This window comes from Ornithodoros turicata, chromosome 2 (genome assembly GCF_037126465.1).
Source record: "Ornithodoros turicata isolate Travis chromosome 2, ASM3712646v1, whole genome shotgun sequence".
NCBI classification, from domain to species: domain Eukaryota; kingdom Metazoa; phylum Arthropoda; class Arachnida; order Ixodida; family Argasidae; genus Ornithodoros; species Ornithodoros turicata.
In genome coordinates this window covers 61,360,238-61,374,083 of record NC_088202.1, presented here as the reverse complement: position 1 = coordinate 61,374,083, position 13,846 = coordinate 61,360,238, and the positions used below count along the sequence as shown (strand labels likewise).

The following is a 13,846-nucleotide window of genomic DNA, read 5'->3' as shown; positions in this document are numbered from 1 at the left end:
GACGTCAAACAGGAAATGACGTCATCAAGGCCGCAACCGCTCCGCCCTCATATCAGTGAGGTGAGTGGATAAGATAGTTAATCAGTGACGTCACATAGTTAATCTTAGTGATATGATATCAATGATAAGATTAAGTAACAATAATGACGTCATGGTGAAACACACTAGGAATCGAACTTGGGTCCTTCAGGTTGTCAGACGAGCATCTTAAGCCACTGGGCCACGGGCTCTACATGTTTACTTGCGTCGCTAATCAGGATAGAATTGTGTGGGGTGGAGACGTCGTTTGATTTCTTTTACGCCAGGTGGCGTCATGGGGAGTTGAGTTCGTTCATCTAGAGATGGCAGCACTTCCAGCAAAGTTACCGCCGTTCAACAGATGGCGCTACCTGCGCCCCCAAATTTTAAATTTCGCGCCCATTTGACTTCGCTCTTGTTTTAAAAGAACTCCTCACGATCATGTTGTTTTCATTTTAGAAAAAGAAAAACAATGGCGAGCCAGTTCTATGTCAACTTACTGTCAAACGCCTCGAGTGATGTATTTCCTAGTAACACAATGAGCAAGTTCAGAGTTAAACTAGCTCAGCCAGTGCAATTAGATGGAAAGTGGGAGGTTGCTCTGGCGGAGGTGAATATCCCATTTGCAATTAATAATGTCACAGATATCGTTAATGGTATATCGGAGACTAGCCTCTTCGGTGGCATAACCACGACAGAGCAAGTTAAGTTTCTTGCGGGAGAAAACATTATTGTACCTTTTCGTCAACTTCTAACGAAACACTTCAAAAACCAAGCCAAAATAATACGAGTCAGTGGTCATTATGAAATACAACTTCCACTAAATACTGGTCTGGAATTAAGTTCAACTCTCTCTGCTAAGCTTGGCCTTCCTGAAAAGATTATCGGTTCTTCGGAATTGGATGAAGGCCAGCCAGTAAAAGTATTGAAATATCAGGTGGACACTGAAGAGAAAGTCACCCTAATCACGTATCGTTCACGTACAACCAAATACGAAGTTCCAGAAGGGTATTATGAGTCAGGGAAGGACCTCGCCGATGCGATAAATCACGCATATCGAGCAAACTTACACCTACCAGAAGATGCTCGTCTCATATTTTACAATCCCTATAATGGAGTTTGTCAACTGGAACGTCGCAATGAGGGTTACGTTACATTTCACCCATATTTAGCTCTGATGCTTGGATTTGGAAAACGAACAACCTTCTCCAGTTTCACAGTTGCTCAGCGTGATGTCTGCCTCTTCCCAGCGCAAAATTACATTTTCGTTTACAGCGATATCATCGAAAGTGAAGCTGTAGGTGACATAACCGCACCCCTTCTTCGACTTCTCCCATTTAGACTGCAGAGTCAGAATGAGGTTATGTCCTACTCTTTCACAAATCTTTACTATAAATATGTGACTGTCAAGGAGCTGACTAGCATTCAAATCGAACTGGCAAACGAGATAGGTGATTTCATTCCCTTCATTGCTGGTTCTGGTCGTGTGGGAGTAACATTACATTTTCGAAAATGCATATAACTCAGACACCCTGTTGTATATCGCATTTCGGCAGCGGTAAACGAGATCAACCATTGCCACATTACTCAGCTCCTCTTTATCAAGTTGGATCTGGCTTTTTTTCTGAGTTGGTGCAGCGGTTTATACCTATACTGACTAAACAAGTAGCGCCCTATGTAGGTCGGAAACTTCTTGACACAGGACGTCACATAGCGGAGGAAGTGAAACAGGGAACAACGTTTGGAGGAGGCACTAAGGAAAGGGGTTGGTCGCACCATCCATTCAACTCGTGACGAGTTGCTGCATAGACTCAGAGGGAAGGGTAGGAAACGTAATAAAAGCAAGGGCAACAGAATTGATCGATCAGTAAAACCAACGAAGAAACGAAGAAAGGTTGACTTTTTCACCTGAGGAAAAAAAAGATGTCTACCATCACCTTAGTACATTAAAATTCTTGCTTCTGCACAACGAATCAGTTGGACCTGTTTTCTGTTCCACCGACAAACTTTTCTCTGGAGAAGTCAGAATATGTGGAGTTTTTCCCCATTTCTGCACCTACCTCGAGCGGTGTGATTGAATATAATGTTCCAGGTCTCGGTGGCGGCTTCTTTGATCTCCAGTCGAGTTTCTTACACATTCAATGTAGAGTTGTGCGGAAAAATGGAGACGCAGCATTGACTACAACTGGCAGTACAGTGACAAATGACAACGTTATTCCTGTACAAGAATTTGCATCTTCTCTCTTTCATCATGTCCACATTTATCTTAATTCGACTCTGGTATCTAATTTCGAACATTATGCCTATCGTTCTTACTTGGACATTGTTACAAATGCAAAAATGTTACTCAAACTCACACCTTGTCTGCAATGCTTTACGAACCAGATCCAGTGGGAGAATCTGAAAATTTTGCTATCCCCAACGAAGCAAAAGGACTTTTCGCACGCTATAAACGCACCAAAGGATCAACTCTCTGTGATCTTTATTCTCCTATCTTTAACAACATCTGTCAGCAAGAAAAATCTGTCCTTAATAACACCGATATACGAGTGGTGCTAAGACAATGCACTGACGAATTTAGGCTCCTCTCTGGTCCCAGCGAGACTGAAAAGCATACAATAGAGTTTTCTCGAATTGTGCTCTACCTCCGACGTGTGCAGGTTTCTCCAAGTGTACTCGTTGGCATTGAAAGAAGACTTCAAACGACACCCGCCACATACCTTCTTCGAGGTTTAGAGATTAAGTATAGGACAATCGCTCCAAACCAATCTCAGGTAATATTTGATGATCTCTATAGTGAACGAGTTCCTTCTAAGTTGACCGTATTGATGGTCAAGAGTGAAGCATATCAGGGTCATAGAGAACGGAACCCTTTTAAGCTTGAAAATTTTAAACTCAAAAGAGCAGTGCTCGACGTTGGCGGTCAACACTACACCGACGACTTCGACTTTCAACGAGACATCTATGCAAAGGGATACATGAATTTGCTTCACAAACTTAAGAGCAAGGATATACCTCTAGCTCCGGCTGCATATGCAAAAGAGACATTTATGCTTTATTATCACCTCACACCGGATGTGGAACTGCAGTCACTAAGTCCAGTGCTTCAAGCTAATGTTCGTCTCACATTGACATTTGCTGCTAACCTTACAGAAGCTGCCACGGTGCTCTTTGTTTCCGATACACCTCGTGTTCTGGAAATAAACAAAGACAGACGCGTTAAATTCGTATAAACGAATCAAAATGGAAGAATGGGAATTTTATGCAGCTTTTGCTCGGAACCATTGCACAAGGACATGCTTTCGTGGAACTTTCGCTCGCGATGAAATTGCATTGCAAAAAGCTGACCGGGTCTTTATGTGGTGAATACAGCTCCAAGATCTTCCCCGGGAGAACACTGGACTCTATTCCATATCTCTAACGATAGGAGCATTTCTTATTTCGATAGCTACGGAATGCGACCACTATACAAGGAGTTCTACAAATTCATACACCCAGCATCTTCATTTCACTACAACAGGAAACGACTTCAGGGATACGGCTCAGCCACATGTGGACTTTATTGTCTCTATGTAGGTAGTCTTCTCTGCTGTAGGTTTCTACTTGAAGAGTGTACTCGGAGGTTCTCACACACCAACTTTAAACTCAATGATAGGTTGATAGCAATACTTGTGCGTAAACAGATACCAAGAAAAACAGATAACATGTCATGTTGTAGTGTACTCTAAAAGTGAATAAATTTGTTTTTGAAAAGAGCCTTTATTTAGTCATCTTAGCAAGAAAAGTAGGATACATTACATCACACAGCTCACAAAAATGGCGAAAAGTATTATACAGTTACAATTTCATCATCACTTTGAAAACAAGAGAACTGAAACAAGCTGTTTTGCAAAGTACATACTCCACTTTTTTTTTGCAAACACTTTGAAAAGTTTCATTATTTAAGGAAGTGACAACTCTCTCATTCACATAAAAAAACTTAGGAAAAAAGGTGCACTGAATAAGTCAAATGAAGATATGTACAATCAACACTCCTTTAGTGTTAAACACTTGTTAGAAAAAAACACAAGAATAAAGAAAGGGTAACATCTATATTGATGGTAATTGGCTTTTCCATCATTTACCATCCTGATGCTTCCATCTTTGTTTAGACTTGTCCGATGCATACATATGATTAGGTGGGAAAACCAAAAGGGAACGTTTCAATTCCATCTGCACAAATGTAACGCTTTGTATCCAAAGGGTTGAGAGCAATCTCTGTCACTGAGACACTTTTGTTTACATTGTCTTTGTGCACGATCAGGTTCTGTTTAATAGAGTGTATTCTGCCATACTCAAGAGCGTCGGTGTACAGGGAATAAAGAAGCTTGTGTGCTTCAGAATGTTTCACACCTTTCGCACGGTTGTACTGCTTTTTGCTACTCAGTTCGAGAGCGTACAGTTTTGGTTTTAGACAACAGAAACCGAGAATGTGATCACGAGGCATCTCGTTTTTAAACATTCCCAGTACCATCTTATTTTTCGCGGAATATAACGGATGATCGGGGTCATAGCTAGAGTTATCCAGATGCTTGTCAGCTAGTTCAAGAAGCGCTTTCTCTTCACTCAACTTTATGATGAAGGAATCTGTGTCCATATACAACAGTCTAGTATCTGGAGCTACACGAAGAAGGTGGTTGTGGTAAAAATCAAACATCTTCAGCTTGGACAGTTCCAGTATGGCGAATCCTAGGTACAGTGGCTGTCTCATGCGGAGCACAGATTGAGAGAATTGGAAGAGGATAACATGAGAGCTCAGCGGTCGGAACTCCTTTAGGTTTGGTTTGCGTAGGAGTCTGAGCACTTGTTCGTCGGTTACTGTGAGACGACAGTTTACAAACTTTCTAACCTGCATACACGAACGTCCATACACGCTATTAATTGCAATCTTAGCTTGGGAGCTTTCGAAGGCATTCGTAGCTCGTTTTCGAAGATCGTGATTGAAGTCCACATAGGATCGGAGAAAGGGCTTTTGATTGAACTTTAGAACCCTGTGAACTTTGGTGAGACGCAAGCCCAAATGCATATACAACTGCAGATTGCGATAGTGTAGAAAATATCTCTCTTTGTCGAATAATGTCAACAGTAATTGTGCATCGGTAGCTTTCTCAGGAAGGTGAAACTTCTTCATCAATTCCTTTTGATACTCTGACAGCAGATCATAGGGAACTGACATTTTCTCGGGGGCAACTGGCAGATCTCTGTGACGTTGGTGGATTTCTTTGTCATATGCTAGATCTACCTCGAGGAAGTAACCCATAGGTGCGTCATCTGGGAGGTGTGTTATATCCAAGTTCGTGATTTCATCCTCTGTGAGCCACTCGAAACCTCCGTAAGGTAGTCTCTCATTACTAGGTAGGTTCTCTCTCATTAAGGTAGGTTCTCTCATTACTGAACCGTAAAGCCCATTAACGTCTATGTAGTGGATCAAGCTACTTGGGCTTTTGGGGTCAAACTGCTCTGTTCCTGGTACATTTGCAGTCGCTTTCCTCAGCGAACACTGTGTAATACCTCCTCGTATGCCATTTTCAATCAGCAGGTACGCGTCAGGGTCGTGAATCAACTCTAGCTCTACCTTACTCATTTTTAGGGCGCAAGACATGCTTAATCCGGGCAGAGACACAAAGTGAAAAGGTTCAATCTTGTGAAAGTCAAGTGTCCACTTACGAAAGCCCTGAAACACGTCTGCTAAAAGCAGTGCGTCTGTGAGTAAATATAGGTCTGAATACTCTCCCAGATTACGGAGTTGAAATTTTTCAAAGACCCTCTGTGCATGACAATAATCTTCTTCACTTACTTCTGTCCCATTCAAAGTGTTGAAGAATTGATCCCGAGGAGGTAGAGAAAGCTCATTGTAGGCTTCGAAAGTGGTGACAAAATTGTAACAAAACACCCCTTTGCGAACAACTAGTTGAAAGTGTTCTTCGTTTGGAAAAAATTGACGAAGACAATGAAAGTTGTCTTCACCTTTCTCACGTAGATTTTTCACTAATGTTTCGAGACTTGCATTCAGGAAGTTTAATCTATCTAGGAATCGATAAGAGCCAACGTCTATAGCCTTGAATTTTTGGGAGCTACTGGCAATCACCTTTATGTCTACTTTCTTAAGCAAATGCAAGTGAGACAAAAGAAAACTTAAGTCATAGTTGGCATTGTGTGCAATGATTGGAATCTTAGGAGGCACTCTCAGTTTTAAGTTACAGGTGTTACACAAAGTTTGTCGAAATTTTCCACTTACATGGTCATGGTCACAAACTTTTTGCTTCTTTGCAAAAGATTCCTGGCAAACGTTGCAGTGACTTGCTGTGGCATGCTGCTGCTCGTTTTCTGCGGTCATTTCTAGAGGGGCAATTGTACGTATCCATTCCAAAATGTCGTCATGGAGTCTGTGCAGTAGCTCCATAAAGACAGTGACACAATTAGGTCCACGATACAGATGCTTTTGGAGGACATATGAGTCGGATGCGCGTATCACGAACAGACAAAATGAAGAGGGGATGTGATCTTCATACACATTTTCTGAATCCAGACACGGTGACAGCACACTTTCAAAGTCATACACACAGTAGAAGGGAACTTCTGACATGAGTTGTTCCCCTGCAAATGCTAATGTCTCTCCCTTCTTTGGGTAAATGGTCTTGGCTACTTTCTGTTGCTTACACATACTTAAATGACACTTCAGACTTCCCTCTGAGCAGAAGCCCATTGTACATCTTTTACAATGAAATTGTCCACGTGGAACAAACAATCCATTAAAATTTGCGATGAGCACAAAATGAGAGTCAACTAGTAACAAGTCCACATGTTTCTGACGCTCCTCATCAACAACTTTGATGGGGTAAATGTAGTTTTCTTCCTTTTCGTACGCGTACACATTAATGCTAATTTCATTACGTTTCTCAAATATCTCTACATCTTTTGGGAAAGCTACGGGAAATGTATCAGGAAATACATACTGTGTTATGTATGGTCTGTAGGAAGATGCCCTCCGCCTGTGATGCGAGGCAAGATGTAGTCCAGCAATCACGGAGAAGGCAAAACACATGTTCTCTTCATCTTCATGTAGTCCGTAATCCACATTCAACAGGGAACGATACTTTCGTTTCAATTCACTCGGTAACTCAAATTGGGAACATCCAATTAGTTGAGGAGCCAAACGTCCAATGTTTAGAATACAAGCAAGAATGCGAAAGAGAAAAAAACCGGAGCCTTGAATTTCTAAGTTTTCTAATGTTTGTGCTATCTCACTACTCGACTGCGCAATCGAAGGCAGTACATCTCCCTCTGACCAAACAGTTCTCACTTTAGAAGGTACAAAATGAATCTCAAGTCGTAACTCCTCATCGGGCGTATGTCGCCCAAGTTCTACTTTAAGAAATGTGAAGTAGCGCAGTGGGAATCCAAAGTGACGCAATACATTAGCAAGATAGTGTTCATACTCATGAAAAAACGTTGTCACTTCATGCCCCCCCAGCCGAAAAAATGGAATTGGTCCTATTGGACAATTTCCAGTTGGGACCAATTCGAATTCCAGTTGTGTTTTTGTCACCCAATTGGACTGAAACCATTTAAAAACAATTGGTCCTCCCATTAAAACCCATTAAAAGCAATTGGCTCTCCCATTACAAACAATTGGTCCACCCATTAAAAGCAACTGGTACTCCCATTAAAAGCAATTAGCTCTCCCATTACAAACAATTGGTCCACCCATTAAAAGCAACTGGCCCACCCATTAAAAGCAATCGGCTCTCCCATTAGAAAGAACTGGCATCCTCAGGCAGACCCATTGGTCCCGTACCAGCTAACCAATTAAATGCAAATGGAAGTGATAAATGGTCCAACTGGAATATCTCAAGGGGACCAGTTGAAAATGCCATTGGTTTGATAAGAGAGTATCACACAAACACACACACAAGGTGGTGTGAGTATCACACTAGACTGGTTGACTAGACATTTTCAGATATCTTGGTACACGAGAATCAAAGAGGTTTTTAATAAAAAAAATATAAGCTTCCTAGGTACTGTGATAAAACAAAACACTTTGTATGTGATTCTAAAGGAGTACACCTTGTATGTGATACTATGGGATAAATCACTGCAATCTTGTATAGCACTTGCATGTGATACCAATGGGGGTACACCTTGTAGCCTTGGGTGCAGTTCTGTGTGCCTCTTCACTCCTGCACTTCAGTGTCCCTTGCGGTTCTGAAAACATACCCAATTATGAATAGGGATCCACTTGTGGTTCCCAAATATTTAACAAATCAACAATACAAGAGCTCACTGCTGCGGCTACACAACAATTTTGGACAAACCCAGGGTGCCCACCAATCTGTAGACTTCACGGTACAAATTTTCTCTTTACTGTTTAAGGGAACCATTTTTTCCCCTGCGTTGGGGATACTCATACCCTCCTCGTTATGATCCTTGTCTCTTTTTTGTTAAACCTATTTATGCTTTTACTTTTAAAAGTTACTCATGAGGCTGCCCTATTTTTCTCCCCGAGCTTGTCGTATTGACAAACTGTTAGCCGCGGTAATGTTGATGCTGCATGCCACTCAATCACAATCATTGGGACTTGTGATTCGTTATCCCTTTGGCACATATCAAGTTGAGCTAAAACTAGGTTTCGGTAAATTTGCTCTTCATGCTGTAAAACGAGGCATGCGAACCCAGTCCCTGTGCGCGTCACAGAAAGAGAAAAACAACAAAGGCGAACATACCTCTATGCGTCCGGATCGCTGGGCGGTGGTAGCCGAAGCTGACGTCCGGGTCTGTCCTGTCAGTATAACCATATAACGTCGACGACGGCATGGATACTAAAGTTTACGAGCACACGGTTAGTATTCAGGGGTAGTCATTTATCACGAACACACTGAATTACGCGGCTGAGATGTCACCGCGTCTCTCGTGGCCGTTGGTCGCTCGCGTATTCAAAAATGCCAGTAGCAGCCCTGCAGCCAGCCGCTTTACACCACAGTTTCGTAAATGGCAGCGAACATGGCATATGAACAAGATCAAAATAAATTGCTTTTGCTGATATACGTCTAATTAATTATTGCGGTATTTTAAAGTACACATTGTGGCTGCACTAGGTCAAGAATTGGTATCACGAAATGAACAAAAAAGGATGGCTGCAATATATCGGCTGGATATCAACATGGCGGCCGTTTTTTTCTTCTTCGGAGGGTTGATTTTAATTGATGACGATGATCTGGTTGTTTTGTGATGCACAAACTAGTTTGTTTAATTATATATTTTGAATCACCATCCCCGCGTATCGGCAACGTGTATGGAATGTTTACGTGATGACAGTTTAAAATTTGAAAAATAATTGGGAGTGCCAGTTGGATTTCCAGTTCGCAATGGTGGTGTGTCCAGTTGGAACTTAGGAAATTAAACCTTAGTTAAATATTACAAAGTAACTAAGGCTCAGTTTGTCAAATTGGGTGGTCAATTGAAACATATGTGATGTGACAGACTAGATTTATTTTCCTTCTGAAGTATGAGTATTGGAATATCAGTTACCAATTAGCATGAACTATATGTGACTCCAGCGTCTAATGGCTTATCCAGTTCAACATTGACTGAGCAGTGTACAACTAATATGGCCAGAAAGCCGGCTGGAGTTGGAATTTGGTTTATGAATTCCAATTGGGCAGCCCAGTTGGAACTGAAGTGCCCAGTTGGTCCCCATTGGTTTTTGTATTGGTCTAGTTGATTCCAATTTCAGCTTCCAATTGGACCTTGACTTTCCAATTGGCTGTCCAACTGGAGTCCAAGGAGCCAGTTGGACTTCCCAATTGGTTTTAAAATTTCCAACTGGACATCCAGTTGGAATTAAAAAATCCAATTGGCTTTCGTGTTGGTCCAGTTGAGTCCTATTGGTACCAATTCAAATTTCCAATTGGACCCATTCCTTTTTTTTGACTGGGCCGCCTCGTCTCTGTCATGTAGATGCAACTCGAAGCGTTTCGTGTAGTTCTGTAGTGTGCAGAGAGTCTCACAAAATGGTATGCAGGGTGTCTGGAGTTCGTGAACGTTTGCCAGATGAATTTGGAGTCCCTCTATTGTTGCATAGTACTGACGTTCATGTTGAGGACATAAGTGACAGGTCACCATGATGTGGAGAGAAGTGTCTCAGGATAGGAGCTGCCGATATGTCGATGTATCATCACTTTTTCTTCCCATGAGTGAATAGAATGTCGGGCGAGGCAACTCTCTTGCCATCTTTGAATCTCTCCTTTTTCTCAATTTTAAGATTTGGCAGTTGTCTCATCTCCTCTAGATCATCCTCTGTCAAACGCTTAAAGCGACTAGGAAGGTAGAACTTTACACGTTTGTCGTTCTCCATCAACACTTCTACATAGACCGCTTCGCCGTACACTGTGTCAATCTTTCGCAAATCCAAGACCTCCAGCTTTTCATTCTTCGGTAGGGTACTCATTTTCTGAATATTTCCATCTCCAGGTTTCTTGAGTTTATCGAGCTTATCCAAAATAGACGTCATACCTTCTCTTGTGGTGACTTCTCACTCTGGCTCACTTATTCTTTTCTACACACAGAGTGAAGCTGAAAATAAGAATAAATATAAGCACACTTTCCCACATATCGGAGCGAAAGGAAAAAAGTGTAACGTACCCTTCCTCCTGTGAGGATCTGTGCGAAGAATCGTCATGGAGGGCAGTCTTATATAGCGCTTTGCGAACAGTGCATGCATAGACATGTTTGACTTTGGTGGTTACCTTCTCTGACGTAACCAATCACGTGCTCATCACATGTCTAGACAAGTTTGAACAGGAAAAAGTAAGAAAAAAACCGTCTAGAACAGACTTGTTCCGAAAAAAAAAAGATACAGTCACAGACTCATATTGCGTGTTTGCACAAACTGAAAGTGCTAGAACTTGAGAATTCTACACTGACTTGCTGCACAAGATATACAGATATGAGTTTCTCAGCTCCCATATCCAACATTGACAAACTAAAGGAGTGCATAAAGGTTAAGTGTTGTTTGCCATTTATCGTTTTCATAAAAAAACACACATGCTTGAAGAAAAAAAGAGTAAAAGTCTTATGTAATGTGCTATTTATACCAGTCTTCATTTACTTGGAAGAGATGACTGAGGTTAGACCTTATAGGTTTATCACTCCTGTCTCAATGACTATATCTGGACAAAGTCAAAGTGGAAAGACGACACTCGTTACACATTTGATCAAGCATAGAGCCACTGTCTTCGATAAACCTTTCGATCGTATACTATACATATACTTGTACAAGCAACCTATTTTTGACGATTTTCCCGAGGTAACTTTCAGTCAAGATATTCCCACTAACCTGGAGGATGTTAGAAATTCTTTAATCATATTTGACGATTGCTTGGCTGACAAGAAAAGGCTAAAAGAAATCTGTAACTTCTATGTAGCTGGATGCCACCATCTCAACTGTTCGGCCATCTTCATTACTCAATATTTATTTGTTAATGATCCTCTGTATAGATGTATTCAGTTCAATAGCAGTGCTCTAATTCTATGTCGTTCTGCTCGAACTGTGGATCAATTACAAGTACTTTCACGACAATTGTTTGGACGGAACAAAAGCGACTTATTGACAAGCATATATAAGGATGCTTGTAAGAAACCGTATTCATACATCGTAATTGACTTGTCTCAAAATTGTTCAGACCACTATCGAGTGTGGACGAACATATTTCCCGACGATCATCGCCAAATAGTATATAAAACATGAAACGTGTAAAGAAGAATATTCATTTTCTTCACTTGCTCGCAGAAACTACGTCACCCGAGCAACGTTATTATCTTTTGGAGCATGCTACAAAGGATCAGTTGAATACGGTCAGAGAAATTTGTATGAACCTTTGTGAAGGAAACGTCACAGTAACTCCGAGAGTAAGAAAGCAATTAAAACCTTACGCAGCATCAATTCGCATTTTGGCAAAACGAGACGCAACGGGGGTCAAGAAAGCTAAAAAGGTCTTGCAACAATCAGGTGGTTTTCTGCAGTTTCTATTACCACCTTTGTTGGGTCTCATCTCCTCATTGGGTGGAAGAGCGATTGCAAAAGCAATCGGAGTATAATCGATGCAGAAATACGAACTTGTACCTTACCGAGAAGATCACATCCCAAATATATTGAAGAAAGATGAACCGGATGACATCAAGGCAAAAGAGATAATTCAGTATCTTCACTCTTTGCTACATTCAAGTAGAGCTGCAAAACAACATACAAGTGAAACACTTCCTAGATCGCGAGAAGAAGGAACACAGGCCGAGGAGGGGGAGAAAAGTGACACAATTGTTGGTTTTATGAGTAGTGGTTATAAGGTCAGAGCAAACCAACTTCTGCAACTTCCACAACCAACAATCTCCTGGAATGCGCAAACCTTCGAAGTAATCGTTGACGGTCAAACGTTGGAGAATAGTAATATAATCGATCTCGTTTATTATCTTGTCTCAAGAGCGAGAAATGTTCCAACTCCTCCTTACTTCAATCGCATCTTGCCGCTATTGGTCAAACTGAATCTACCAACACTTATTGTGCATCCAAATCGTTTAAAAAAACACAGAGTAACGGGAGCATCGAGCAGTCGAGCATCGCCTGTTACAAGTGAAGCAAGCACACCTGAAGGTGCCTCGCCAGCAATCACACGTGCTGCAAAGCGTGCCCGCCGAAACCTAACATGGAGCCCATATTGAAGCCTGTGCAGGAGGAACAGAAAGACTATTTTCAAGATGAAACCATATTGTCGCACTTCCCTCCAAGGCATCATAAAAAGGTATTAGCAATACTCAAACTGATAACAACTGTTCTAGCTTACGACGAGTACGGAAGAGTTATATGTCACGGGAAGGTAGTGCCACACTCGTCCATTGTCGAATTGCTGAAGTATGAACTTCACAACAGACAACCTTCCTGGATGAGAGGAGACGTGTCAGCTACAATAAATGCCTATCTATCCCTTGACGCTCTTCGAGTTCGCAGCAGAAGAAAGCACTAATGGCCGCCTATTACGACCCAGAACATGCCGGCAGTTTTGGTGGAGTGCAGAGACTCGCTCAAGCCATCGGTGAAAAGAAGGGCAGAGTTGCTAAATATCTGGAGACAAGTGATGTTTACAGCTTACATAAGGAGTACAAGCGACCCAAGACCTTTCGGAAAATAATTGCACTCGGAAAGCAGGAAATGTTCCAAATCGACCTAAATGACATGCAGTCTCTAAAAGGGCAAAATGATGGTTTTCGCTATTTGTTCTTCTGTATAGATGCTTTTTCCCGGCTCCTCGCTGTTGTACCCATTCGCAATAAAAAATCTCCTGAGATTCTTCGAGCATTTAAAGTTGCATTTAAGAGGATCGGTACTCCACGGCTGATACATAGTGATCGAGGAACAGAGTTTACGAACAAGGTAGTGCGAGAGTTCTTGAAAAGAAAAGGCATAACGTTATATCATTCTATGTCTATTTATAAATGTGCGATCGTTGAGAGATGTCAGCGAAGTATTGTGTTTACACTTTACCGTATCTTTACCTATCAGGGTCATAAACGTTATGTGAAGATTCTACCTCAAGTAATCAAAGCGTACAACAACCGAGTGCACAGGACTCTCTCTGCGAGACCTGTGGATGTAACCAAAGAAAACGAGCACATTTTCCGAGAAAGACTTTATCCCACCCCAACTGAAGCCCCAAAGAAACCACGTTACAATCTTGGTAATCTCGTTAGAATTGCCAAATATAGACACCAGTTAACAAAGAGATATTTACAGTCATTT

At 41.6% G+C, this 13,846-nt stretch overlaps 1 protein-coding gene across 1 annotated transcript in view; it reads right to left on the bottom strand.

Moving 5' to 3' along the window:
- LOC135385482 (neprilysin-1-like) overlaps positions 1–13,846 on the bottom strand; it is a 191,083-nt gene that overhangs the window by 79,677 nt on the left and 97,560 nt on the right. The window lies entirely within an intron of this gene.